Source organism: Pimephales promelas, chromosome 1, assembly GCF_988280905.1.
Source record: "Pimephales promelas chromosome 1, fPimPro1.hap1.1, whole genome shotgun sequence".
Lineage (NCBI taxonomy): Eukaryota > Metazoa > Chordata > Actinopteri > Cypriniformes > Leuciscidae > Pimephales > Pimephales promelas.
The window spans coordinates 15,578,417-15,604,165 of record NC_142769.1 but is presented as its reverse complement, the minus strand read 5'-3'; the positions used below and the strand labels follow the sequence as shown (position 1 = coordinate 15,604,165).

The following is a 25,749-nucleotide window of genomic DNA, read 5'->3' as shown; positions in this document are numbered from 1 at the left end:
TGCGCGAGCGCCATCAGCCAATGAATTGGAGTGATTCTATTGGGCTTCAGACAATCGGCATATTCAGAGAATATCCCACTGCGCTATCTACAGCGTTGAGTGAACCTATGAAAGAGAACCCACATGTTCCACTTCAGAATACCACTAGTACTCTGTATGTACATAGTTTGGATTAAAGACTTTTTTTGTCGTTAAGGGGAACAGTTACTAACCATCCCACAGACTAAGGCCCACAGTTCATTTTCAGAATTTAACATTTTAAATTTTTGGCCACTGAGTGAGACAACCTTACAAACAGAGCTAAAAAAATAAAAACAAAACAAAAAACTCACCGGGTTCTCCATTGCGTCCTCTTCTTCCCCTTTTGCCCGCTGGACCTAGAGCAGGTAAGAAAACATTGTATGATTAAAATTTCTGATTCAATGTAGATGGTATCCACAAGTTTCCTACGCCCCATGAGGCCTTGCGTCAAAAGTGGGCGCGACTTCCGGTTAGAAGTAAACAAAGCGCGATTTGACATGCTTGACAACACTCGTTCATTCAACAGTTGACAGTCATTCAAGTTATAGCGATCCAAACTAGCTAATGATGTGGGAACACAACCTCAACGAAATTCAAAAGGGTGAAATACAGTAACAGTACCTTTACCCTCCGCAGTAGTTGATTGGGAGTATTATAATAACATTATTAATAATCAATACTCATCAAGGCATGGTGACAGACAGTTGTGCGAGCTGACAAACAATTAAAATAAAAAATACACACTTAGTCATTGTGCTTTGGAGTTTATTCAAAATTATAAATTAATGTGCTAACTTACTTGAATACATTAACTGGCACATTTGGTATTCTGTCAACACAGGCTTTGATCCTGAGTTTAGGTGTAACATCAGTAGGGAACAGCCAAACACATGCTGATAGAGTTTATATAATATTAAGAATTTAAACAAAGGTACAGAGGAAGATTCGTCATCTTTTGGGAGGTGATAGAAACTACAGTCGTTGGCAGGATCAGAGACAGGCTCTGGCAGGATCACTCTGATTTCGTTTTCAGATTATGTTCAAAACAATCCACTGAATTAGTTTAGTCCGGTTATACATACAACCGCGAACAGCATATGTTGTCCCTGAGCTCCGTAACAACATCTCTCATAAAGATTTGCGTCTTTAAATAGTAAAATAATTCTCAGAAAAACAGTTAGCCTCTTCGCTAACTAACACACAAAATACCATTGGAATGCTACTTCTGCCACGTCACCGGAAGTTTCACCCACTTTATTTTTTACAGGAGCGCCCCTCGGAAACTTGTGGATACTTTTAAAATGTAAACAATGCACTGCATGCACAATTGCACATAATTAAGGCTTTATCCAATTAATGCTCCAATTATCCAATTAAAAGATGCAGTAAGTGATTTCTGAAAAACGCTGTTAATATTTGAAATCAACACCTGAAAAAAACAAAAAAAAAAACACATCCCTTCTTTATTTCTCTACCCCGAACATGCTATGCAACACAGGCAACGATTAACAGCTGGTGCATCAGACTGCTGCAAAAGCATGGAAGAATCAGCTGTGATTCAACAACAACAACAGCATGCAACAACAAATAGTGGTTCTGTGAAAGTCGTCACCTTTATTTATACGGAGTGTCTATTTACAAAGGTGGGCTATTTGTCTATTTAAATACAAATAGCCTGCCTTAACCCTGCCCAGTGATGTTTGGTTTGGGCCAACAATTACTGAAGATGCTTTATGTACTGCATATCTTGGGTAAGCAAACCAGTAGTCAGCCAAAATGATATTGCTTTTAAGAATGATCTATTGAAGAAAAAACTACCTCAAAATAATACAATTTTCCTCTTTATATCCATATAGAGCCTGGGCGAAAAATCGATTAAATTAATTAATTCGAATTTTTTGTTGCGGGTGATTTAAAAAAATAAGTAAATCGAGTTTTTGTGTAATGTCATATTTTTGGCTCCCCGGAGTTTCCGTAGCGTTAGTTTCACTCACGTAGCAGTATGGTAAGCGACAACAACAACATGATAGCACACACGAAACGGAAACAGCATACAGCAAGCGACAACATGGCTCGGGCTTATATTTCCCGTCACTAGTCAAGTCAAGTCAAGTCACATTTATTTATATAGCGCTTTTCACAATACAGATTGTATCAAAGCAGCTTCACAGTGATAACATGAACTATCCTCGGGTCAGGCCGGGCCCTTGAGAGACGTGCACTGCCAGCCCAATAAAGTGCGGCGCGGGACTAGATTTGATGTTCGAGTGCGGGCGGTTATGCACTCACTCTGTGTGTGTGGTTTGCGGGAGATTAAAACGATTCGCGGGACTCCCGCAAACTAGAAATATATATTTAAAACATATAAAAGTAATATTGTATTCATCTGTTGCAGAAAAGCTTCAAGAACAACCAAAACAAAATAGAAACCATTTACAGGCCAGATTTTCTATGTATGCATGTTTGCAGCGTTGAGCGATGTAGCCAATCACATACATACCGTATTTGTTGATTCCTTGAACGCAATAGCCAATTTAAGCATTTAAGATAGACTCTCCTCACCGCTCAAAACATACTTTTTGTTCAGTGCTGAATTCTTTATGCTGGCAAATCCTCGAATTATAAAAAAAAAATTGCCTCAGATTTGAATGTATTGTTAATGCTTTAGAAAATGCTGCTATACTCTCAAGGTGAATGTTTGTCTCATTTTAGTCTAGACTACAAAGTGTGACTTAAAACACAACTGGGACTTTGATTCCAAGAGGGTGTTCATTTATTTATTATTCACTCCAGAAGTGGGGGTTACATTTTTTTTGCTTTTGATTAAATAAAAACAACATTTGCTTTAGTTGTCTGCCGTTTGTACTTATTGCTTTCCTTTATAATTAGGGAGTACGGAAGCCCTGAAACGCAACCTAAAAAAAAAAAAAGTCAGTAAAAAAAAAAAATCTGTAAAAAAAAAAAAAATCTAGCATTTCGAGATTAAAGTCGAAATGTTTCGAGATTAAAGTCGAAATGTTTCGAAATTAAAGTCGAAATGTTTCGAGATTAAAGTCGAAATGTTTCGAGATTAAAGTCGAAACATTGTGCATTCATAACAGTGCGCGTCCACTGGCTCAGAGCGCGCGCGTGTGGGTGTGAAGTCGAACTGCCATGGATAAACACAAAATAGTAGCTTTTTACTTTTATCTAAATTACGTATCTTACTTTATCGTTATAAAATATAATGCGCCGGAATAGACTTTAGCCTATAGGAAAACCAACACGGAAAACACTTTTCAGACTGGATGGAGAAATCCAGCTTTATGAATGAATGAATGAATGAATGAATAGGGCATTTATATAGCGCTTTCATATTTGCCTACACTCAAAGTGCTTTACAATCATATCAGAGAATCTCTCCTCAACCATAAGTGGTTATTAAATCTTAGGAAATCACAGGATCCGGCCAAATGATTGGATATAGAATGATGCACTTAAAATGTATCCAGAGCGTATTTACGTTGAAGAGGGAGACCGAACAGTACTGTTCTGTTCTCGACCCAGATAGTGTTGACTAGACGAGCACGAAAACACCTCAGAAACACTGCCACGTACGTGTGACGTGTGTAGAATTTTGTTGAAAGCCCCGATAAAAGTAAAAAGCTACTATTTTGGGTTTATCCATGGCAGTTCGACTTCACACACGCGCGCGCACGCTCTGAGCCAGTGGACACGCACTGTTATGAATGCACAATGTTTCGGCTTTAATCTCGAAACATTCCGACTTTAATCTCGAAACATTCCGACTTTAATCTCGAAACATTCCGACTTTAATCTCGAAACATTTCGACTTTAATCTCGAAACATTTCGACTTTAATCTCGAAATGCTAGATTTTTTTTTTTTTTTACAGATTTTTTTTTTTTTACTGATTTTTTTTTTTACTGATTTTTTTTTTTTTTTTAGGTTGCGGTTCAGGGCTTCCGTAAGGGGGGGAGAAAAATCGTAAAAAAAAAAAAAAAACAACCAACAGAACATATAAAACTGAATTAAAAAGTTAAACAAACATCTTTAAGATGTTTTCTTTACATGTAAAATAAAGAAAACAGCTACAAACTGAAACAGGAAGTGTTTCTGGACCAGTGTTGTTTACATCTTGCAAAATGGTCTATATATTATGGTCTATTACATTAATAAGTAACATACAAAGTAATTACAAGGTATGTTTGAGAGAGGAGAGAGAGAGAGGGAGTAGCATCTCTGAACCGGAAGAATTTAGGGTGACCAACTGTCCTGTTTTCCCAGGACATGTCCTGTTTTCATATAACAATATAACCATTTTCTAGCCATACAGAGGAGCCATAACCTACTTTAAATGTATTGAAATTAATAAGGTATCTTTAAGTAAATTTCGAGTATCATTTGAGTAGGCCCATCTGTTTGCCGGGCCGAGTGTCCTGGTTTTTGGTAATCAAAATATGGTCACCCTAAAGAATTATATTGGTTGTTGGATTCCCTCTGGGTAACAGCAGGAAGATAACAAGGAATTACAAATTAAAGATGCTGTATGCGTTTTTTAGCGGCATCTAGTGGTGATGTTTCAGAATGCAACAAGAGCGCTCGTCCTCATGTACGTGCTTGATCTCACGAGCGAGGATTCACTACAGGCCACACGGAGACTTTCAACACAACGGTGAAATTATCACACAACATGCTGGAAACTAATGTAAACTCCCACTGCAGTTACAATAATAGACTTCTTTTATCAGCTTGACATTGAACTAATGCTCTGTGCTCGTCCATGATAATGTTACAATAAACTGCCTTTAGCCGACATGTGATGTTCGAATTATGGGGGAGCTAAGGGGAGCTCGGCTCCCCTGAAAAGGACCTGGGCTCCCCTGAAAGCCTACTTTGAGACATTTAGGGGGAGCTCTAAAACACTGTCCATTTTTTTTTGTGTCGCATATCGATTTTGATTTTCTGTACATTAAGGTTCCTGAAATAAATTATGATATTAAAAATGTGTGTATTCGCTCATTACTATTTCCGAACACCTGTCTCCACTATTAAATGCAATGGGCGTGGTTCAGCGAAGTCTGTAGCAGGAGAGCTTGGACGGAGCCGAGCGGTGAACAAGTGCGACAAGTTTAAATGACAAACACCTGTCTGTGATTTCAGTAAAATTTCAATTTTGGAGTGAGGAGACCGCATAAAGCGGGCCATGCTGAAAGTAATGTGAGAGAGTGACTGGGGGCTCGTGCACGTATCCTGAGAGAAAGTGACTTCTGAAAGCTGTTTATCCAGCGGAAAGAGTAGCCTATTAATTATCATCTGTTTCTGTTGCCTTTTTGATCATAGCTGTCAACCCTCCCGTTTTTTCCGGGTTCACGTATTTTAGTTCTTTTCCCACTGTCTTCCCGTTTTAGTATTTTCCCGTAAAATATCCCGTATTTTTACGCTTTGATTGTGTCAACTCAGAACACGCAACTATCTGTCTGTGAAGTGACTTGGACTTGGACTGCCAGACCTCCAGTAAAGCTGGTGGCAGTATACAGACAGTAGGCTACTATCAAAGAAGAAGAAGAAGACAGTTCTGAAGGGCGGGAGGAAGAAGGGGGAAAAGTAGCGGGAACTCTGAAGGAGAGAAATGGTAGATGAATGTGATGATGGATCAGGAGGACGCCGACAGTCAAAATCTCCGAAACACTCACCAACCAAAAGCGCGGACATTATGCCGCTATTTAAGCAAATGGGAGACCACCTTCCACTACCTGACAAGTAGCCATGTTGGGCCAAATTATGCCCACTGCAAAATTTGTCACTGTAATTTCAGTGTTGGTCACGGAGGGAAAATGACGTTTCGCAGCACGACAAATCACTGAAACACAAGCGCACGAGTGAGTCAGCTAGGCTCACAACATCTTTATCATCATTTGTGGTGAACCGTGCCTCTTCTGAAGCTGACCAAATATTAAAAGCTGAGGTGAAAATGTCGATGCTAATTGCCAAAAACAATGTCGCATTCAGTTTTTTTGATGACTTAAACCGTAGTGTGTCTGACATGTTCCCGGATTCAGCGATTGCCAAGAAATACGCTCTGGGGAAAAAGAAGGCTACACAAATCATTAAAAGGTAAGACTACATACTATACATGGAATTACTAAGCTAAGCTTTTCTAACATTAACGTTACTAAGTATGGGTACACCATGAGGGGTTTTCACGAATCACAACTTAACATTACTCATGCTACCCATACATCATAAGACTGACAAGATTTCCGAAACTTCCGGGCGAAACACCGTCAAGATGGTCGCATAGAGAGAGAGCTCCCGGTTGAGCCAGAACAATTAGAGAAATTCCCCCATACAAGACAAATAAATAACTTCATAAAAAAACACAGACAAGGATGCAAGAATCATAACACCACTTAGAGTAATAAAAATTATCCGAAGACAGGAAGAGAGAAGGACGGAGCACAACATATGGATTTATGGGGTGCCGGAGGGAGCCGAAAAAGAATCAACAACGATGGTCTCATTTGTGGAAAATTTACTCCTTGTGGGTCTCGAATTAGCTGATGACATGCCCGACCTGCAGATTGAAAGAGCTCATCGGTCGATGGGACCGCCACGCTCTATCATAATTAAGTTTTTAGGTTTCAAAACAAATGAGTCAATACTCCGCAAGGCATGGCAGGGGAGGGGATTTTCCTGGCAAGAAAATCATATAAACCTGGATCACGACTATCCACCTCTGATACTCAAAAAACGAAGAGAATATTCAGAGATCCACAAAGTGCTGAAGGAAAATAAAGTTCAGTTCCAGACCCTCTTCCCTGCCAGGCTGCACGTGAAACACCTACGATACTATAGAGGAGGCATCAGAGGACCTGCGGAGAAGAGGCTACACGGTAACGACAACCGCCAGACCTCCGGAGACGCTCATGGAGCAGGTGCAGCGATTATCCTGGAAGAGATTAGACAGACGAGCGAGGAAGGATGCACCCAAAGCCGGACCGGAACCACGCTACAGGGAGAAACTCCGAGCTTTCAGGAGAACATCACCGGCCCCCTCCAAGACTTAAAGGATTTAACCCCAAGTTCAACGATGGAGTTAATTGTGAAATTTCTTGAACTGTAATGTGAACAGTGGTGGATTTCTATGGCAGGATGGACTGGTTCATTCAGGACTAACTTTTCATATTTGAACCTTCCTTTTTATATCATTATTATTTTTTTTTATTATTTTAAAATATATTTTTTTATTTTATTTTTTTTTATTCTCCATGCGACTGTTGCAGGTAAGGGCCTCTCCTTCCGGAGTGACGAGGGGGAATTTTCCCTTCGAGCCATTCTGGGAGGCTCAAGAGGGTCAGGTTAACAGACCCCTACATAGGGAGTCACACGGACAAATTGTTTTCGGTGTTATGTTTATTAATATGTTAGTCGTTCATCCCCTGCCGGTTCTTGCAAGGAGGGGGAAGAGCACTAGGTTTCTGAACGAGATGAAGGGAGGAATCACATAGATGCAAAACAGGTCTTTAAAGATAGCATCATTTAATATAAATGGGGTACTCAATCCAGTTAAGAGGGGGGAAATTTTATCAAAACTAAAGAAGGATAGAATTCAGGTAGCTTGCTTGCAGGAGACGCTCCTTAATGACACTGAACATGCCAAATTGAATAAATCGGGATTTAAACATGTTTACTTTTCTTCCCATGGATCGGGAAGGAGGAGAGGAGTGGCGATTCTGATATCCGGTGCTGTAAATTACGAATACATATCACAACATAAGGATAACGAAGGCAGATTTGTTATAGTTACGGGCAAAATAGAAGGAATTGTGATGAGTCTCCTTAACGTGTATGTTCCTCAGTATACAGTTGATCTAATGACAACAAGTCAGGGGATTTTAATATGTGGCGGAGATTTTAATATTCGATTAAATCCTAAAATTGATTAATCAAACGGGAAATCTGGCGCCAAAAACATTACCAGAAGATTAAATACTTGGATGCATGAAGTGGGGATTGTGGATGTGTGGAGAGAGATAAACCCGACAAGCCGAGAATACGCACTCGCATTACTCACCCGCTCACAATGTCTGCTCGCGCATAGATTATTTTTTATGCTTAAAGGAGACCTTTGTAAGGTAGATAATTGTGAAATAAATGCTAGCACTATTTCAGACCATGGTCCCATTTATATGTCAGTCCATCTGAATAATAAGAAGAAATCCACTCTCTGGAGACTGAACTCAAACATTCTGAATAACCCAGTTATTAAAGGTAAATTGAAAAATGAAATTCAGTTGTATTTGGATATTAATGATAATGAAGAAGTGACCGCACCTATTCTCTGGGACGCATTAAAAGCAGTGATTAGGGGCAAAATAATAGCCATATGCTCATATGAGAAAAAAAATTAAGGGAATAAAACTTAATTTCACAAAACAGTATGAATCAACAGTATGTCTTGTTTTATTATCAAGGTGAACAAATGCAATTTATCAGTATATCTGTAAAATTCACCTACATAAATGAGTTTCACAGCCTGTTTCAGCTTTGATCGCCTCGGTAAACACGTAATAAACAGGGCATTATATATGCCTACATGGATTTTATGGTTGTCAGCTTTGTTACATTACATTTACTTCACCAGGAGATGGTGCTGCAATTTCTATCTGAATGAAGCTACGAGTAATGAACTATTTTCGATACAATGGGCTTTACGCCCAGCTGCACTACTTCCTGAACTTCAGCCAGCTCCTTGTTTCCTGTCTGCCATTATTGGCCAAATTGATTAATTCAGGTGTGCTTGACCTCAGTAGTCATGGCAACAATAATCAGACACACCTGAATTAATCAATTTGGCCAATAATGGCAGACAGGAAACAAGAAGCTGGCTGAAGTTCAGGAAGTAGTGCTGCTGGGCATAAAGCCAATTGTATCAGAAAACAATAATGCTTCGAATTTGGCCAGCACTATCTGTCGCATATAGTTCTTTTAAGCTATCTGGGACGCTAATATAGTTCATATATTGTAACAGTCACTGCCTGTTGTTACAGTGTTTATTCATTGCAATTATGGTCGCTATGTTCTTTCTAGCCACTAGGCAGACTCAAGAGCATACTCTATAAAACAGGAAGCAGTAGAGTAAGTGCTAGGGTCGAGCCCAGGGTGGACGTTGGAGGAGCTGAACACGCAGCGCCAGCAAAAGGTGGGTGAGGCATTACATCCACAAATAAAAAGAGAAGACGGAAGAAATGTATATAAAATAAAAGGAATATACAGATGCATCACCCATGTTAAGCTGTACAGTAGTGTGTAGTGGAGTGACCAGTGGCCAGTAACAAGAAGAAGGAGAAGAAGTAGTGCTGGGGTCTGTTTGATGTTGCCTCATGGTTGTCTGCAACTTGTTTCCCAATCCTGTTTGAGAAACCATTTGTTTCGTGCTCAAATGTAAGTTTAATGTTTGTATGCATTGCTCTGGTGAACTTTAATGGAATTAGTTTAGTTTAATTGGTGTATTTGATGTTTTCTCTTGTAGAGGATTTGTTAATGATGTAGCTCTTGCTCATAGGTTGTGGCTACCTCTACATGCTTACAGACAAACACACTGTTTATATTGCTGAAGCAACTCTTTTGGTTTGTTTGAAACCTTGCAATTGACCAAACATCCAAGCATAGGACAACAATCGACTTCATCATCGACTTTTGTAACTCTACTCATCTACAGATAAGACAGGTTTCCTTCATTTCCTGAACTGTTTATGCTCTCAAACCGCAGTGGACTGCTGTTTATTTCGATTCACCACACACACACACATATACATATGTGCACGACAAAATCATTTAATTGTATCTGTTTGTCTATGACTTGCAATATATGTGGTTTGTGTCTGAAAAATGTGTAAATAATTCTAATACATGCTGAAAGAAACACCACTCTTGTTTGTTCAAGAATTTATTTATTAATAGACCTCTTTAAACGTATATAATATTGCTATACTTTTGTTCGAAAAGAGAATGTTACAAGATCAAGAACACTTATTTTAGGGTGCTTTCACACCTAAGCGTTTGCTTTGGAACCTGGTGCATTTTTTTCTCTTGGTTCGGTTCGTTTAGGCATATATGAACATTGCAATAACGCTCGGATCCGCACCAAAACAATCGCTTCGAGACTGCCTGAATAAGGTGGTCTCTGCTTGATTGCAAACAAACTCTGTGGTGGTTTGCTTGTGGTGTGAAAGCAATCCGATGCAATGAACCAAATGGTGTTATAATTCATTATGGGAAATGTGCTATATAAATAGCAGTAGTGAATCAGAACGTCTCGGTTACGTATGTAACCCTCGTTCCCTGAGTAGGGAACGGAGACGTTACGTCAGAAGTGACGGAGATTGGGGGTTTCGCATAGAAAGCCAATCCTCTTCGAGTATTTAAACACGAGCCAATGGCATGCAATGCCTTGGGGCTGTGGAAATTTGCATAGCGTACTCCGCCCTACTCCGTGAGTATAAAAGGAGGAAGTGAACGCAACCGCAGTATGTTTTCGCTGAGGAGCCAAGACTGAACTCGGCATCTACCCAGCGATACAGCAGAAGTGGCAGGGAGACGTAACGTCTCCGTTCCCTACTCAGGGAACGAGGGTTACATACGTAACCGAGACGTTCCCTTTCGTAGTCACTTCGAGTTACGTCAGAAGTGACGGAGATTGGGGGTCTGTGCCATCACGCCATCTTCAAGCTGTCTTCCAGTGCCCTGCGAAAGTCTGGACCCCCGAGCCTTACCTCTTTTTTTTTTTTTTTTTTTTTTTTTTGGGGATCCGACTTTGACACAGGATTACCAAGGTACACTGGGAAACATATCCCGGAAGGGACACGCTACCAGCTGCCTACCGAAGGGAGGACTTACGAATACACATATGGCCACATAGGAACACATATGGAACACTGGAGTACCAACCGCAGGTGGCTACTAATTTCAACTCCAGGGGTGGCAGATGGCTTGCCAAGGGAAGACACATGCTCAGAGAGGCTTACAGTGGATAATACACATGAGACGGTTACCAAGGGGAACCATGCGCATGGAGGCACCTAGCCAGCATCCAGAGCAACAGCAGTGGTGCCCGCATCGTCGGTGCTGGAGGACTCAAGACTTCAATGGAAGAACTGAGGAATATCGCACTTATCCAGTCCGGGGAGTGGAGTGGCGAGCAAGCGAAGACACCTGAGCGGATCCAGAACTGGCCGAAACGAGTACGTGAGAGGATACCGGCTCAATTCGCAGATTATAGAATCTGGCGAAGGTGTTGGGTGTCGCCCAGCCTGCAGCTCTGCAGATGTCTGTTAGCGAGGCGCCGTGCGCTAAAGCCCAAGAGGAGGCTACACTCCGAGTGGAATGGGCCGTCACACCAAGGGGGCACGGAAGGCCTTGCTGCTGGTAAGACAAAGCGATGGCATCCACTATCCAGTGGGACAGCCGTTGCTTTGAGAGAGCCCTTCCCTTCTGGCTCCCCCCATGACAGACAAAGAGCTGGTCTGAGGTCCTGAAACACTGCGTTCTGTCGACATAGGTGCGGAGAGCACGTACCGGACAGAGCAGTGCCAAGGCTGGGTCTGCCTCCTCCAGGGGCAGCGCTTGCAGGTTCACCACCAGGTCCCGGAGGGGAGTGGTAGGAACCTTGGGCATATATCCAGGCCGGGGTCTCAGGAATACGTGAGAGTAAGCCGGCCCGAACTCCAGGCACACTTCGTCAACAGAGAGTGCGTGCAGGTCCCTTACTCTCCTGATGGAGACCAATGCAATCAGGAGTGCTGTCACATAGGACAGGGCAAAAACTCTACCGACTGCAAAGGCTCCAGGGGAGGCCTCTGCAGAGCACCCAGGTCTACTGAGAGGTCCCCAGAGGGCAGGAGGGGAGGGAGGCGGATTTAGCCCCCTCACTCCCCTCAGGAACCTGATGACCAGGTCATGCTTCCCATAGACTTACCTTTCACTGCATCATGAGACGCGGCAATGGCCGCGACATAAATCCAAAGGGTGGAGGGCGACAGCCTACGCTCCAACCCCTCTTGCAGGAAGGAAGCACGACTCCGATCGAACATCTCCGGGGGTCTTCTCAGCGAGAAGAACACCAATTGACGAAGAGGTTCCACTTCAACGCATAAAGGTGTCTCGTGGACGACGCTCTTGCGGAAGTGATGGTTGCCGCCACCGCAGGTGGCAGCGAACTCAAACCTGCCTCGTCCCGTCCTGGAGCCACACGTGCAGCCTCCAAGATCGGGACGAGGGTGCCACAGAGTGCCCCTTCTCTGAGAGAGTAGGTCCGGTCTCAGAGGAATAGGCCAAGGAGGTGCTGTCGTGAGGAGCATGAGTTCGGAGAACCACGTCTTGGTGGGCCAGTAGGGGGCTACCAGCAAGACCTGCTCCTCGTCCTCCTTGATCTTGCACAACACCCGTGCAAGGAGGCTCACTGGGGGAACGCACACTTGCGTGGGCCCCGTGGCCAGCTGTGCGCCAGCGCATCCGAGCCGAGAGAGCCGCGGGTCAGAGAATAAACTGGGCGCAGTGGGACGAGTCCCGAGAGGCGAACAGGTCTATCTGTGCCTCCCCGACCTGGTCCCAAATCAGCTGGACCGACTGGGGATGGAGTCGCCATTCGCCGGAGATGGGACGGGCCCGGGACAGCTCGTCGGCTGCCCGGTTCCGGTCTCCAGGAATGTAACTGCACGAAGGGATCTCAGGTGCTTCTGACTCCATATCAAGAGGTGGCGGGCGAGCTGCGACAACCGGCGCGAGCGTAGACCCCCCCTGGTGGTTGATGTACGCTACTGCCGTAGTGTTGTCTGAGCGGACAAGCACATGCTGGCCCTAGAGCACGCTCGGAAGCGGTGCCGGGCAAGCCGTACTGCCAACAGCTCGAGGCAATTGATGTGCATGAGGCGCTGGGCTCCTGTCCAGGAACCGGCGGCTGCATGCCCATTGCACATGGCACCCCAACCCGTGGTAGACGCATCCGTGGAGACAACGAGATGCCTGGAAACTCGCTGAATAGGGACCCTGTCCGTAAAAAGCTGAGGTTCGACCACGGGAAGAAGGTTCGGCGGCACGTCGGAGTCACTGGAACTCGGAGCGAGCCGCGATGCCATGCCCACCTCGGGACTCGATCGCGAAGCCACAGCTGAAGCGGTCTCATATGAAGCAAACCGAGCGGCGTACCGCGGATGCCATATGCCCCAGGAGCCTCTGAAATAGTTTCAGTGGAACCGCACTCTTGCCCTCGAACTGTCGAAGACAAGCCAGCAGTGAGTGCGCGCGCTCGTTCGTGAGCTGCGCGGACATGGCGACCGAGTCTATCTCCATGCCGAGAAAAGAGATCCTCTGCACGGGGCAAAGTTTGCTCTTTTCCCGGTTGACCCGAAGGCCCAGACGGGCTAGGTGCCGTAGCACCAGGTCTCTGTGTTCGCAAACCTGAGCTCGAGAGTGTGCTAGTACCCAGCCAACATGTATATGTGGGCCCCACATGGTTTATGCTTGGGCTACGTGGGTACCAAGTGGGTATGGTCCCAAAATGGGCATCTTTTCTGGGGCCCACTTGGGTCAGCTACGTCGGTCCCACATGGGCAAAAATAGGTGGGCTCCCTATGTGGGTCCTAGTTGGGTCACTAATGGGAAATGAGGGCATGGGCTCAAAATGGGGAACACAAATGGGGCCCATTTGGGTTTATCAAATGGGTGAGACATTGGCAAATACAACCAGTCCCATATAGGCTGCCTGCGTGGGCCCAAGGTAGTACCCACATAGATAATCTCTATATGGGTTATGAATGGGAAAAATATATGGGGTCCACTTTCATAACCCATATGGGTCAGACATGGGCAAACACAATCAGTCCTATATAGGCTGCCTACATGAGCCCAATGTGGCACCCACGTTGGTAATCTCTATATGGGTTTTGAATGGGGCAATACATATGGGGCCCACATGGCCAAACTATATCGGACAGACATGTGCAAACACAATCAATCCCATATAAGCAACCTATATAGGCCCAAGATAGTTCCCTCATAGGTAATCTCTATATGGGTTCTGAATGGGAAAAACATATGGGGCCCACTTTGATAAACCGCATGGGTCAGACATGGGCAAACACAAACAGTCCCATTTAGGCTGCCTACATGGGCCCAAGGTAGGTCCCTCATAGGTAATCTCTATATGGGTTCTGAATGGGAAAAACATATGGGGCCCACTTTGATAAACCGCATGGGTCAGACATGGGCAAACACAAACAGTCCCATATAGGCTGCCTACATGGGCCCAAGGTAGTTCCCTCATAGGTAATCTCTATATGGGTTCTGAATGTGAAAAATATATTGGGCCCATTTTGATAAACCGCATGGGTCAGATATGGGCAAACACAAGCAGTCCCATATAGGCTGCCTACATGGGCCCAAGGTAGTTCCCTCATAAGTAATCTCTATATGGGTTCTGAATGTGAAAAATATATGGGGCCCATTTTGATAAACCGCATGGGTCAGATATGGGCAAACACAAACAGTCCCATATAGGCTGCCTACATGGGCCCAAGGTAGTTCCCTCATAGGTAATCTCTATATGGGTTCTGAATGTGAAAAATATATGGGGCCCATTTTGATAAACCGCATGGGTCAGATATGGGCAAACACAAGCAGTCCCATATAGGCTGCCTACATGGGCCCAAGGTAGTTCCCTCATAGGTAATCTCTATATGGGTTCTGAATGTGAAAAATATATGGGGCCCATTTTGATAAACCGCATGGGTCAGATATGGGCAAACACAAGCAGTCCCATATAGGCTGCCTACATGGGCCCAAGGTAGTTCCCTCATAGGTAATCTCTATATGGGTTCTGAATGTGAAAAATATATGGGGCCCATTTTGATAAACCGCATGGGTCAGATATGGGCAAACACAAACAGTCCCGTATAGGCTGCCTACATGGGCTCAAGGTAGTTCCCTCATAAGTAATCTCTATATGGGTTCTGAATGGGAAAAACATATGGGGCCCACTTTGATAAACTGCATGGGTCAGACATGGGCAAACACAAACAGTCCCATGTAGGATGCCTACATGGGCCCAAGGTAGTTCCCTCATAAGTAATCTCTATATGGGTTCTGAATGTGAAAAATATATGGGGCCCATTTTGATAAACCGCATGGGTCAGATATGGGCAAACACAAACAGTCCCATATAGGCTGCCTACATGGGCTCAAGGTAGTTCCCTCATAGGTAATCTCTATATGGGTTCTGAATGTGAAAAATATATGGGGCCCATTTTGATAAACCGCATGGGTCAGATATGGGCAAACACAAGCAGTCCCATATAGGCTGCCTACATGGGCCCAAGGTAGTTCCCTCATAGGTAATCTCTATATGGGTTCTGAATGTGAAAAATATATGGGGCCCATTTTGATAAACCGCATGGGTCAGATATGGGCAAACACAAACAGTCCCGTATAGGCTGCCTACATGGGCTCAAGGTAGTTCCCTCATAAGTAATCTCTATATGGGTTCTGAATGGGAAAAACATATGGGGCCCACTTTGATAAACTGCATGGGTCAGACATGGGCAAACACAAAAAGTCCCATGTAGGATGCCTACATGGGCCCAAGGTAGTTCCCTCATAAGTAATCTCTATATGGGTTCTGAATGTGAAAAATATATGGGGCCCATTTTGATAAACCGCATGGGTCAGATATGGGCAAACACAAACAGTCCCATATAGGCTGCCTACATGGGCCCAAGGTAGTTCCCTCATAGGTAATCTCTATATGGGTTCTGAATGTGAAAAATATATGGGGCCCATTTTGATAAACCGCATGGGTCAGATATGGGCAAACACAAGCAGTCCCATATAGGCTGCCTACATGGGCCCAAGGTAGTTCCCTCATAGGTAATCTCTATATGGGTTCTGAATGTGAAAAATATATTGGGCCCATTTTGATAAACCGCATGGGTCAGATATGGGCAAACACAAACAGTCCCGTATAGGCTGCCTACATGGGCTCAAGGTAGTTCCCTCATAAGTAATCTCTATATGGGTTCTGAATGGGAAAAACATATGGGGCCCACTTTGATAAACTGCATGGGTCAGACATGGGCAAACACAAACAGTCCCATGTAGGATGCCTACATGGGCCCAAGGTAGTTCCCTCATAAGTAATCTCTATATGGGTTCTGAATGTGAAAAATATATGGGGCCCATTTTGATACACCGCATGGGTCAGATATGGGCAAACACAAGCAGTCCCATATAGGCTGCCTACATGGGCCCAAGGTAGTTCCCTCATAGGTAATCTCTATATGGGTTCTGAATGTGAAAAATATATGGGGCCCATTTTGATAAACCGCATGGGTCAGATATGGGCAAACACAAGCAGTCCCATATAGGCTGCCTACATGGGCCCAAGGTAGTTCCCTCATAGGTAATCTCTATATGGGTTCTGAATGGGAAAAACATATGGGGCCCATTTTGATAAACCGCATGGGTCAGATATGGGCAAACACAAGCAGTCCCATATAGGCTGCCTACATGGGCTCAAGGTAGTTCCCTCATAGGTAATCTCTATATGGGTTCTGAATGTGAAAAATATATGGGGCCCATTTTGATAAACCGCATGGGTCAGACATGGGCAAACACAAACAGTCCCATATAGGCTGCCTACATGGGCCCAAAGTAGTTTCCACATAAGTAATCTCTATATGGATCCTTAATGCGGAAATATATACAAGTATAATTGTGAATATAATGAACTATGGAATAAATATAAATTGTGCATCTGTAAATGACTTCATAAACTATACACTTGTAAAAAAAACATATCTGTGCAATCATTAAAACATTTATATACAGTATATTTATGATTTACAGTATAATCCTTGTTAAAATACCACTAACAGTTGACCATATTTAGTAGTGAGGAAATTTCACAAATTGACTTATTCCACAGGTGGAAACCTATCATGGTACCACGCTTGAATTCACTGAGCTCCTGAAAGCAACCTATGTTTTTACACATGTTTGTAGAAGCACCTGCATACCTAGGTGCTTGATTTTATACAACTGTGGCAATGGAAGTGATTGAAACACCCCCATTCAATAACTTGGATGGGTGTCCCAATACTGTTGGCAATAGGATACAGTATAGGCCACGGCTCTTCAAATCCAGTCCTGGAGTGTTGGCGTTCAGCAGATATTAGTTCCAACCCTAATCATTGACACTAAATATTCAAAGTGTCAACTTTTAGTGGTTTAATTTTGTTACTGCAAACTTCTGAGTTACTGCAATATGCTTATCTCAATATAGTTATACAAATGGTTCAAAATATCCCGAAAATGGTCACTGTACAATATGAAGAACGGGTTACAGAAGCTACTTATCTATCAAAATATTCTAATGACTTGAGATGGCTAGAATAAATCAAACCCCTAGCATCAGCCAAATGCCCTTATTCAATGGAAATACTCAAGAGTTTTCTAGTCAGTCAGTTAGTGACAATGTAATTCTAGAGATTTTAAATATTGGGGTTAGGGTTAGGGTTTTGATTATTGAAAGAGACTCAGTCCAGATGATGAAATAGCCCAAGTAAAAAAAGTTAGAATGCAACATGCAGTGTTTGAAGGGAAAATCAAAACTAAATTCAAAAATCACATTTGCAGCGGGAGTACAGAATGCACACAATGTACACAAATGTAACATTTTAATGCTAAACAGTTGAATTTTTTTATCAGGATTACATTTTTATTCACACACTTTTTAATAAAAACAGTAATCAAATAATATAGCCTACAAATTAAATTAAACACGGATTTCTTAAAAAAAAAAAAAAAAAATCATTACCACTTTTTTTTTTTTTTTTTTTTTAATCATTACCACTGAAACAATAGAGTGCCGAAGTGATGACGTCACTTTGTAGGACAACCCGGAAGCTAGCGGCGCATGGGTTCCCTCGGTAAAAAAGCAATGCATTTTCCCCATAGACTTTTGGAAAATCGCAAAAAATAAGATCTGTGTTTAACAGAGGGTTGTGACCCTTACACGTTTTGTCTAGCAAGATAATCTTTACAAGTTAATCCAAAATTTATATACATTTTGAAGTATATTTAAAGATTTTAAAAAACACAATCCGACACAATAAAGTTTAAAAAAAAAAAAACACAAGCAGGTCATAATTGTGTGTTCTGTCATAGATCAAAACGTGAAAATATTTAGAGGCTCTGTTCACCAGAGACCTTATTTCAGGAGATTTAGCAAAAACCCATTCAAAAAACCCATAGGCTTTAGAGCGAGGGAACTGTAATGCTAAAATGCAAATTCACTTCTGCGTTTTGGCCTACAGAGTGACGTCGTAACTTCGGTTGTTTCACCTTCTTTGATCATGATTGGTTAATCTGACTGTCATCTATGTAACTGGCCAATGACAACTGTGCGCGCCTTTTTACTGGTCAAGTTTGAAAAATCAAATACATTTGAGTTGATGACGACGGCTGCTCAGCAAGGTTACTCGGTCTTTCAATTATTATTTTGAACTAATTTGCGATGTGACATGTAAACGAAGGAGAACAGAAGATGTGAACACACAGAAGACGCTCAGACTGGATGCGTGAGATCCTGCAATATTGGCGATCAGGTAAGAGAACATTTTTCTGTCTCCACTATCATTTTAGAAAAACTGAGATATAAACGTTTAGGTATTACATTCAAATAAGTGGATGAGAGTGTTAATATAGTTCATGGTTGAATATATAATGCAGATAAACAAAACGTGTGTGAATGGAGTTCATTAACTACCCAGAAATGTTCTGTGTAACTTAACGTTAACGTCACATACGAGAGTTTTATAAACGGATAACGGACGTAGGCTACTAAGTTACCTGCAGTTGTGTTTGTAACGTTAACATAACGGGTAGCTAACCATATTTATCTGAAAGCAACGTTAGTGCTTCTGAGTAAGTGTATTTGATTGTGCTAAAGTGGAACTATTGCAAATATACTTCTGGTACACTTAATAGTGGTAACGTTATTACTTTATTTTTTGGTCGTAATATATAGCAGCTATATATATAATGTTCATTGTGTAATAAAGTCTTCTTAGGTGATGTGTCAATAATTATGTTAATGAAATTGAAGTATAATTAGTATGAAATGTGTTCTAATATATTCTGGTAGAAGTTATTTATTTATTTACTAGGGAAGTAGAATCCAAATGAGTAAAGTGACTGATATATTGTGAAAAGCGCTATATAAATATGATTTGACTGATAAAACGGTAATTTACTCTCTGAAACACTGGAATCTACAGAAGAGTTGAGAAATGTTATTGGTCTAACGTTAAATCTCTTATATTTTAGTAGATGCCCGTTTCTAAATATTTTGACATCACCTCTTAAAAAACTGACAACTGCTAATCTTAAGAGATTTGTTTATTTTTTTATTATTTTTATATATCAAGCACTGGAAGAAGATTTTTGGGGGGAGAGCAGGCACCCAACAGAGAGACAAATCCACAACGGCATGATTATCAACTTCATTATGTAAGTCAGTTTTAACCATTGCTTCTAAACCTTACATTGGGATTAATACATTATGTTGTCAAAAGTATTATACTCATCATCAAAAGTCATATCCTCTACCAGTGACAAATCTGAGTAACTAATTATCTTTATGTCTTTCTTCCTCTAAAGTGACAAAGAAAGGAGAACATGTCACCATCATGAGCCCTTTATTTAGTTCACGAAAGAACATCAAGGGAAAGACCCTCAGACGTGTCATAACAGGATAAATGTGGCTACAGGTAAAATTGTTTGATGGTTTGTTTGATTTTGGAGTAGCAATTTCTTTTTTTAAAGCTTCAATTGATGTGATGTGACATGTGTCCCCAAACTCAGAATTTGTGCTCTTCATTTCATCCATTCAAGTGCACACACACACACACACACACACACAGCAGTGAGTATTAAACACACACAGTGGAGACCGGGGAGCTATTGGGCTATTTTTCATGTTCTCTGAATGTTTTATAATGGCAAATGTTGGTATGATATTGATACGTCTTGTTTTAATATTGTTAAGGACGCATCACCCCACCCCATCCCAGATTGACCAAGGATCCAGATGAGTACTGGCAATTTGGTGGAGGATTGCTCTTTATCTACTACTACATTGTACTGCCACTTCCGGTATGGATTTATTAACCTTTTTGAGGTGTTTTGATTGTACTTAATTTAATAAATTTTTCAAAATTAGATTTTACATAATTTAATTAGAGTATTTAGCCCATGATTTACTCACCCTCAAGCCATCCTTTGGTGTATATTAGCCCACGTTCTTCTTTCAGACAAATACAATCAGAGTTTTATTAATAAACACCCTGACGCTTCCAAGTTTCGTAATGGCAGTGGATTGCAACTATTAGTTTAAAAAAGCTCAAAAAAGTGCATCCATCCATCATAAACTCCACACGGCTCTAGGGGGGTTAATAAAGGCCTTCTGAAGCAAAAATTTTGTTTGAAAAATATTCATATTTAAACTTTTTAAAGTAAAACAACTAGCTTCCAACTAAATGGCCATAAGCAGCCTACTTGCAAACTTATGCAATTGACCTATGGCTAAGCCACGCCCCCTCCACTCACTTGGACAAACAGTCAACATTCGGGGACAGGCGCTATGGCAGACATTTTTCAGGAGGCAATTGGTGATTTTTGGAGACAGAAATATATATCATCTCAAAGTCACCTTAAGGGCCTTAACTATGCATTGGAGGGTTATATTAATAATTTTATTGTTGAGAAGGTCGATGAAAAGCTTCAGCTCCAGGCAAAAATGTAATTTACAGGTCACAATGTAAACGTGATATACCGCATATCGTTGCCATCACCGTTTGGTGCTACAGTATTTACATGAATCATTCAGCACAACATTGTTAACATTTGTTATCTCGGTTATTTACAGATACGTTAATTAAGCTAAGTGACATGATGTACAAAGCAGCTAGAAGGCTAACTTTAGTTGTTGTTGTGGTCTACCGCGGCGCATGACTTAATCGCATAACTTAATCCAGAGCAGATACTTATCTCTGTTGAGAAGTGGCTTGGGAAAGGGTAAAGAAATACACACCGTCGCCCAGTCTCTCGGGAACCTAGTGTAGGAGTTGTATGTACCCCATGCACACCGTTTGACCATTTTAAACTTAAAATGACAAAAAAACCTAATGAAAACTGACTAACTGCAATGCATTTCAATGGACGTGGAAGCAGAGAATGTCCGAGTGTATTAGGTTAGGTGCGCACTGCTCATCGCGTTTGACTGAATGGCTTAGCCATAGGTCAATTTGTGACGTCAGAAGTAGCGTAGTGCATAATGGTGTAGAGTAAATATCAACTTAAAACCACATAAGTTGCACTTTACACTTAAGTGCAATCTGTATGTTTGCTTGGCCGGAAGCTGGTTATTTTATTTAATAAAGTTTTAAATATGAATATTTGATAATGCTTTAGATTACAGCCTGGAAAGTACTGCGTAATTAAAGCGATTTAACAGCGTAACCTTTGGTAATTATAGTGTACCTATAACATACTTACAATATAAGTATAAAGGAACAATATATTAAGTTTGGGGAATAAGGAGGTAACAACCAGGAGAATTAAACAATTATTTATACTGTAAGTATTAAAGGACTAAAGGGTGTTTATCCTACTATTGTGATAACAATCTTACATTTGGGAGCAATTTCACCAGAAAATTGTACACTGCGTACCTTTTTGAAATAAAGGTGAACCAATACCTACTCTAAAATTACAGGCTTTTAAAAAAAAGTACAGGGTACATATGCATTTATAAAGTCATCTTTTTTACTTAAGTGCACTGAAACGAAAACTATTGCAACTTTTGCTTAAATATTGGGGAAAGATACACTTGTTTCATGTGGTGGTGCTTGTTACCCCTTTGTTCCATGTAGTTACAGGGTAAGTACAATAAAAATACATACACAGTTTTATATCACTGACTTGGAAACCTTTATTTATTATACAAGCACCACTTACCCTGTAACCACATCAAACAAAATATATGTCCCAGTATTTAAAAAAAAATGCAATAGTCTTAGCTTTTCTTGCCTTGAAACATGTTAGCCAAAACTTAAACATCTGCACTTTTGCTATAATTTTTTTAAAAAATATTAAAGAATTGTATAAATGCCTATATATGTACCCTGTCCTTTAAAAAAAGCCTATACAGTATTGATACACAATTTTTACAAAAAGGTTTGCAGTGTATGTACTCGCTAAATTGCTCCCAAATGTAAGACTGTTGTATCATAATAGTAGAATAAGTAACCCTTATTTCTATAATACTTACAGTATAAATATATATTTTTAATTCTCCTGGTTGTTAACCCATTATTCCCAAAACTTTACCCATAATACTTACATGCAAGTCCTTTATAGGTACACTATAATTGCAGAAAGTTACACTGTAAATTCCTCTTAATTACATAGTACATTCCGGGCTGTAATCTAAAGCGTTACCGAATATTTTTCTTACACAAACTCATGGCTTTGCTTCAGAAGGCGTTTAATAACCCCCTCCCACTGTATATGCGCTCTTTTGACTCTGTTGATGCCTTCAAATGCAGACTAAAGTCTCATTTATTTGTTCAGGCTTTTAATTAGGTACCTGTGTTACATGATATGGTCATGTACTGTCTATGCTTTTATTGTGTGTATTTTATGATATTAATGTTTTTGTTGTAAGGCACTTTGTTGCCTTGTACCTGTGAAAGGTGCTATATAAATAAACTTTTACTTACTTACTTAGTTAACCTAACCCTAATATCTGGCCGATTGATCGGAGCATTCCTAATTTTACTTTAAAAGTAATCATAAATCATTATACTTATTATGCATACTTTATAAACTGTTTTTTATTGATTTCCCAAATGCCCTTCCAGTGACATTCCAAAACCGTCACCATTCCTATATAATTTTTTTGCTGTTTTTTTTTTTTTATCCTGAGTAAAAATTGTTATTCTATCATAAGGTATTGTGACGTGTAAGTAACATGATTTTTCTAAAATCAAAATCCCTAAAAAAAAAAAAAAAAAATGTTTTGCAGAGGCTCTTAAGAAGACAACACAGATCAACTGGCAAGGAACTGAGAGGGAACTCTCAAAATAGTCCAGGACAAGAGATGGAGGAGGAGAGTGTCTAGATGCGCAAATGACTGTCTGCAGTGTAAGCTGTACTGATAAATGTACTGTATAGTTGCTGCTTCTTCTAACTGTCACCAATTTATATCCTGTTCAAATGTTCAGTAAAGACTGGGTCAAATACAGGTTCAAAATATGTATTTTAACAAATAGGTATTAAATAGATACTCTTTAATCTGACATAAATCTGCTTCTTTAAATATTGTCCCTGGAATTTCAGAATATAGCATAATATGATGATGAGTAATTTTAATAAAATTGAAAATATTTCAATATCACTGTGTGCTCTAATGCTTTAAAACTTGTTTGTGTGGTGTTGCTACTCATTTAGATGGAGCCCAGATGATCCCTAATTGGGCCACATGCATATGATTCCTAGTTGGGCCCCACCTAAAGCCCTGTGAAATCCTGTATAAAAGAAATCCTGAATCCTGAAATCCAGCAAGTTGCTGGGGCCAGCATGGAACCTATGGACAAACCCACTTAAAGCCCATATTTCAGCCCATATAGTAACCTTGTAGTACCCACAAAAAACTAAAGCTGGGACCAAGATAGGTCTTGTGCATGTGGCCCAGTTGGGGCCCACCTGTTTATAAGTGCGATCCTACATTAAACCCACCTGGGCGATTTACATGGCACCATAATGGAACCCATGGACAATCCCATACAGAGCCCACTTTTCATTTCAAAGCCACATGGGACCCACATACAAATGTCGGCTGGGTTAAAGCTGGGCCCGAGATGGGTCTTGTGCATGTTGCCCACTTGGGTCCGGCCTAGTACCAAGTGTAATCCTACATAAAATTCATCTGGGCAATTTACATAGGGCCATTATGTAACCCGTGGACAATCCCATACAGAGCCCACTTTTCATTTCAAAGCCACATGGGACCCACATACAAATGTCGGCTGGGTTAAAGCTGGGCCCGAGATGGGTCTTGTGCATGTTGCCCACTTGGGTCCGGCCTAGTACCAAGTGTAATCCTACATAAAATTCATCTGGGCAATTTACATAGGGCCATTATGTAACCCGTGGACAATCCCATACAGAGCCCACTTTTCATTTCAAAGCCACATGGGACCCACATACAAATGTCGGCTGGGTTAAAGCTGGGCCCGAGATGGGTCTTGTGCATGTTGCCCACTTGGGTCCGGCCTAGTACCAAGTGTAATCCTACATAAAATTCATCTGGGCAATTAACATGGGGCCATTATGTAACCCGTGGACAATCCCAATCAAAGCCCATTTTTCAGCCCATTTCAAACCCACATGGGCCCCACATATAAATATCGGCTGGGTTAAAGCTGGGACCGAGATGGGTCTTGTGCATGTTGCCCACTTGGGTCCGGCCTAGTACCAAGTGCAATCCTACATGAAATTCATCTGGGCAATTAACATGGGGCCATTATGTAACCCGCGGACAATCCCAATCAAAGCCCATTTTTCAGCCCATTTCAAACCCACATGGGCCCCACATATAAATATTGGCTGGGTTAAAGCTGGGACCGAGATGGGTCTTGTGCATGTTGCCCACTTGGGTCCGGCGTAGTACCAAGTGCAATCCAACATGAAATTTATCTGGGCAATTAACATGGGGCCATTATGTAACCCGCGGACAATCCTACATGGGGCCCATTTTTCAGCCCATTTCATACCCATATGGGCCCCACATACAAATGTTGGCTGGGTATAAGCCAGTCGTCGAGATAGTTCAGGATGCGAACCCCGTGTTCGCGAAGGGGAACAAGGGCTGCCTCGACGATCTTCGTGAAGACGCGAGGGGACAGAGCTAACCCGAATGGGAGAACGGCGTACTGGTATGCCTGGCCCTCGAAGGCAAACCGCAGAAACGGTCTTTGTCGAGGGAGAATGGAGACATGGAAGTACGCGTCCTTCAGGTCGATCGCTGCAAACCAATCCTGATACCGAACACATTCGAAAATGCGTTTGGCCGTGAGCATTTTGAACGGTAGTCGATGGAGAGAACGGTTCAAAATGCGCAGGTCCAGGATCGGTCGTAACCCACCGGTCTTTCTTGGGGACAATGAAGTAGGGGCTGTAAAGCCCGGACCTCACCTCGGCTGGAGGGACCGTCTCGATTGCACCCTTCGCCAGCAGGGTCGCAATCTCCGCTCTCAAGACTGGGGCATTGCCACCAACCATCGTGGAGCGAACTCCCCTGAAGCGGGGAAGAGACCGTGCGAACTGAATCGCTTAGCCGAATCTGATCGTTCTGATGACCCAGCGGGAACCCCGGGAAGCGCTAGCCAGGCTTCCAGGAAGTGAGCCAACGGGGTCATGCGAACCACAGACGTCCCCCCGGAGGGGCAGCGAGGCGGGTCGACCGGCATGCGTGCAGGAGTTACCCCGTCCGGATGCACCGTCGAAACCCGCTCCCCGACAGAAGAGACCAGGGAAGGCAGAGCGTTCCACGGGGGTCTGTTCTGCCGGGGGTCTGGCGACAGAGGGGGAAGGGATTGGCGTAGCCCGG

At 42.1% G+C, this 25,749-nt stretch overlaps 1 protein-coding gene and 1 long non-coding RNA gene across 2 annotated transcripts in view; one reads left to right on the top strand and one right to left on the bottom strand.

The window, feature by feature from the left end:
- Positions 1–330: 330 nt before the first annotated feature.
- LOC148998386 (collagen alpha-1(XXV) chain-like) overlaps positions 331–25,749 on the bottom strand; it is a 263,906-nt gene continuing 238,487 nt past the window's right edge. The window contains exon 3 of the transcript XR_016155053.1: positions 331–377. The gene's annotated coding sequence lies outside the window, so the exon portion shown is untranslated. The remainder of the gene's footprint in view (positions 378–25,749) is intronic.
- On the top strand, positions 18,265–23,532 carry LOC120483302 (uncharacterized). Its single transcript, XR_005623584.2, has 5 exons — positions 18,265–18,682; positions 19,505–19,586; positions 19,737–19,846; positions 20,125–20,231; positions 23,164–23,532. It is a non-coding gene; the product is annotated as an uncharacterized LOC120483302 (long non-coding RNA).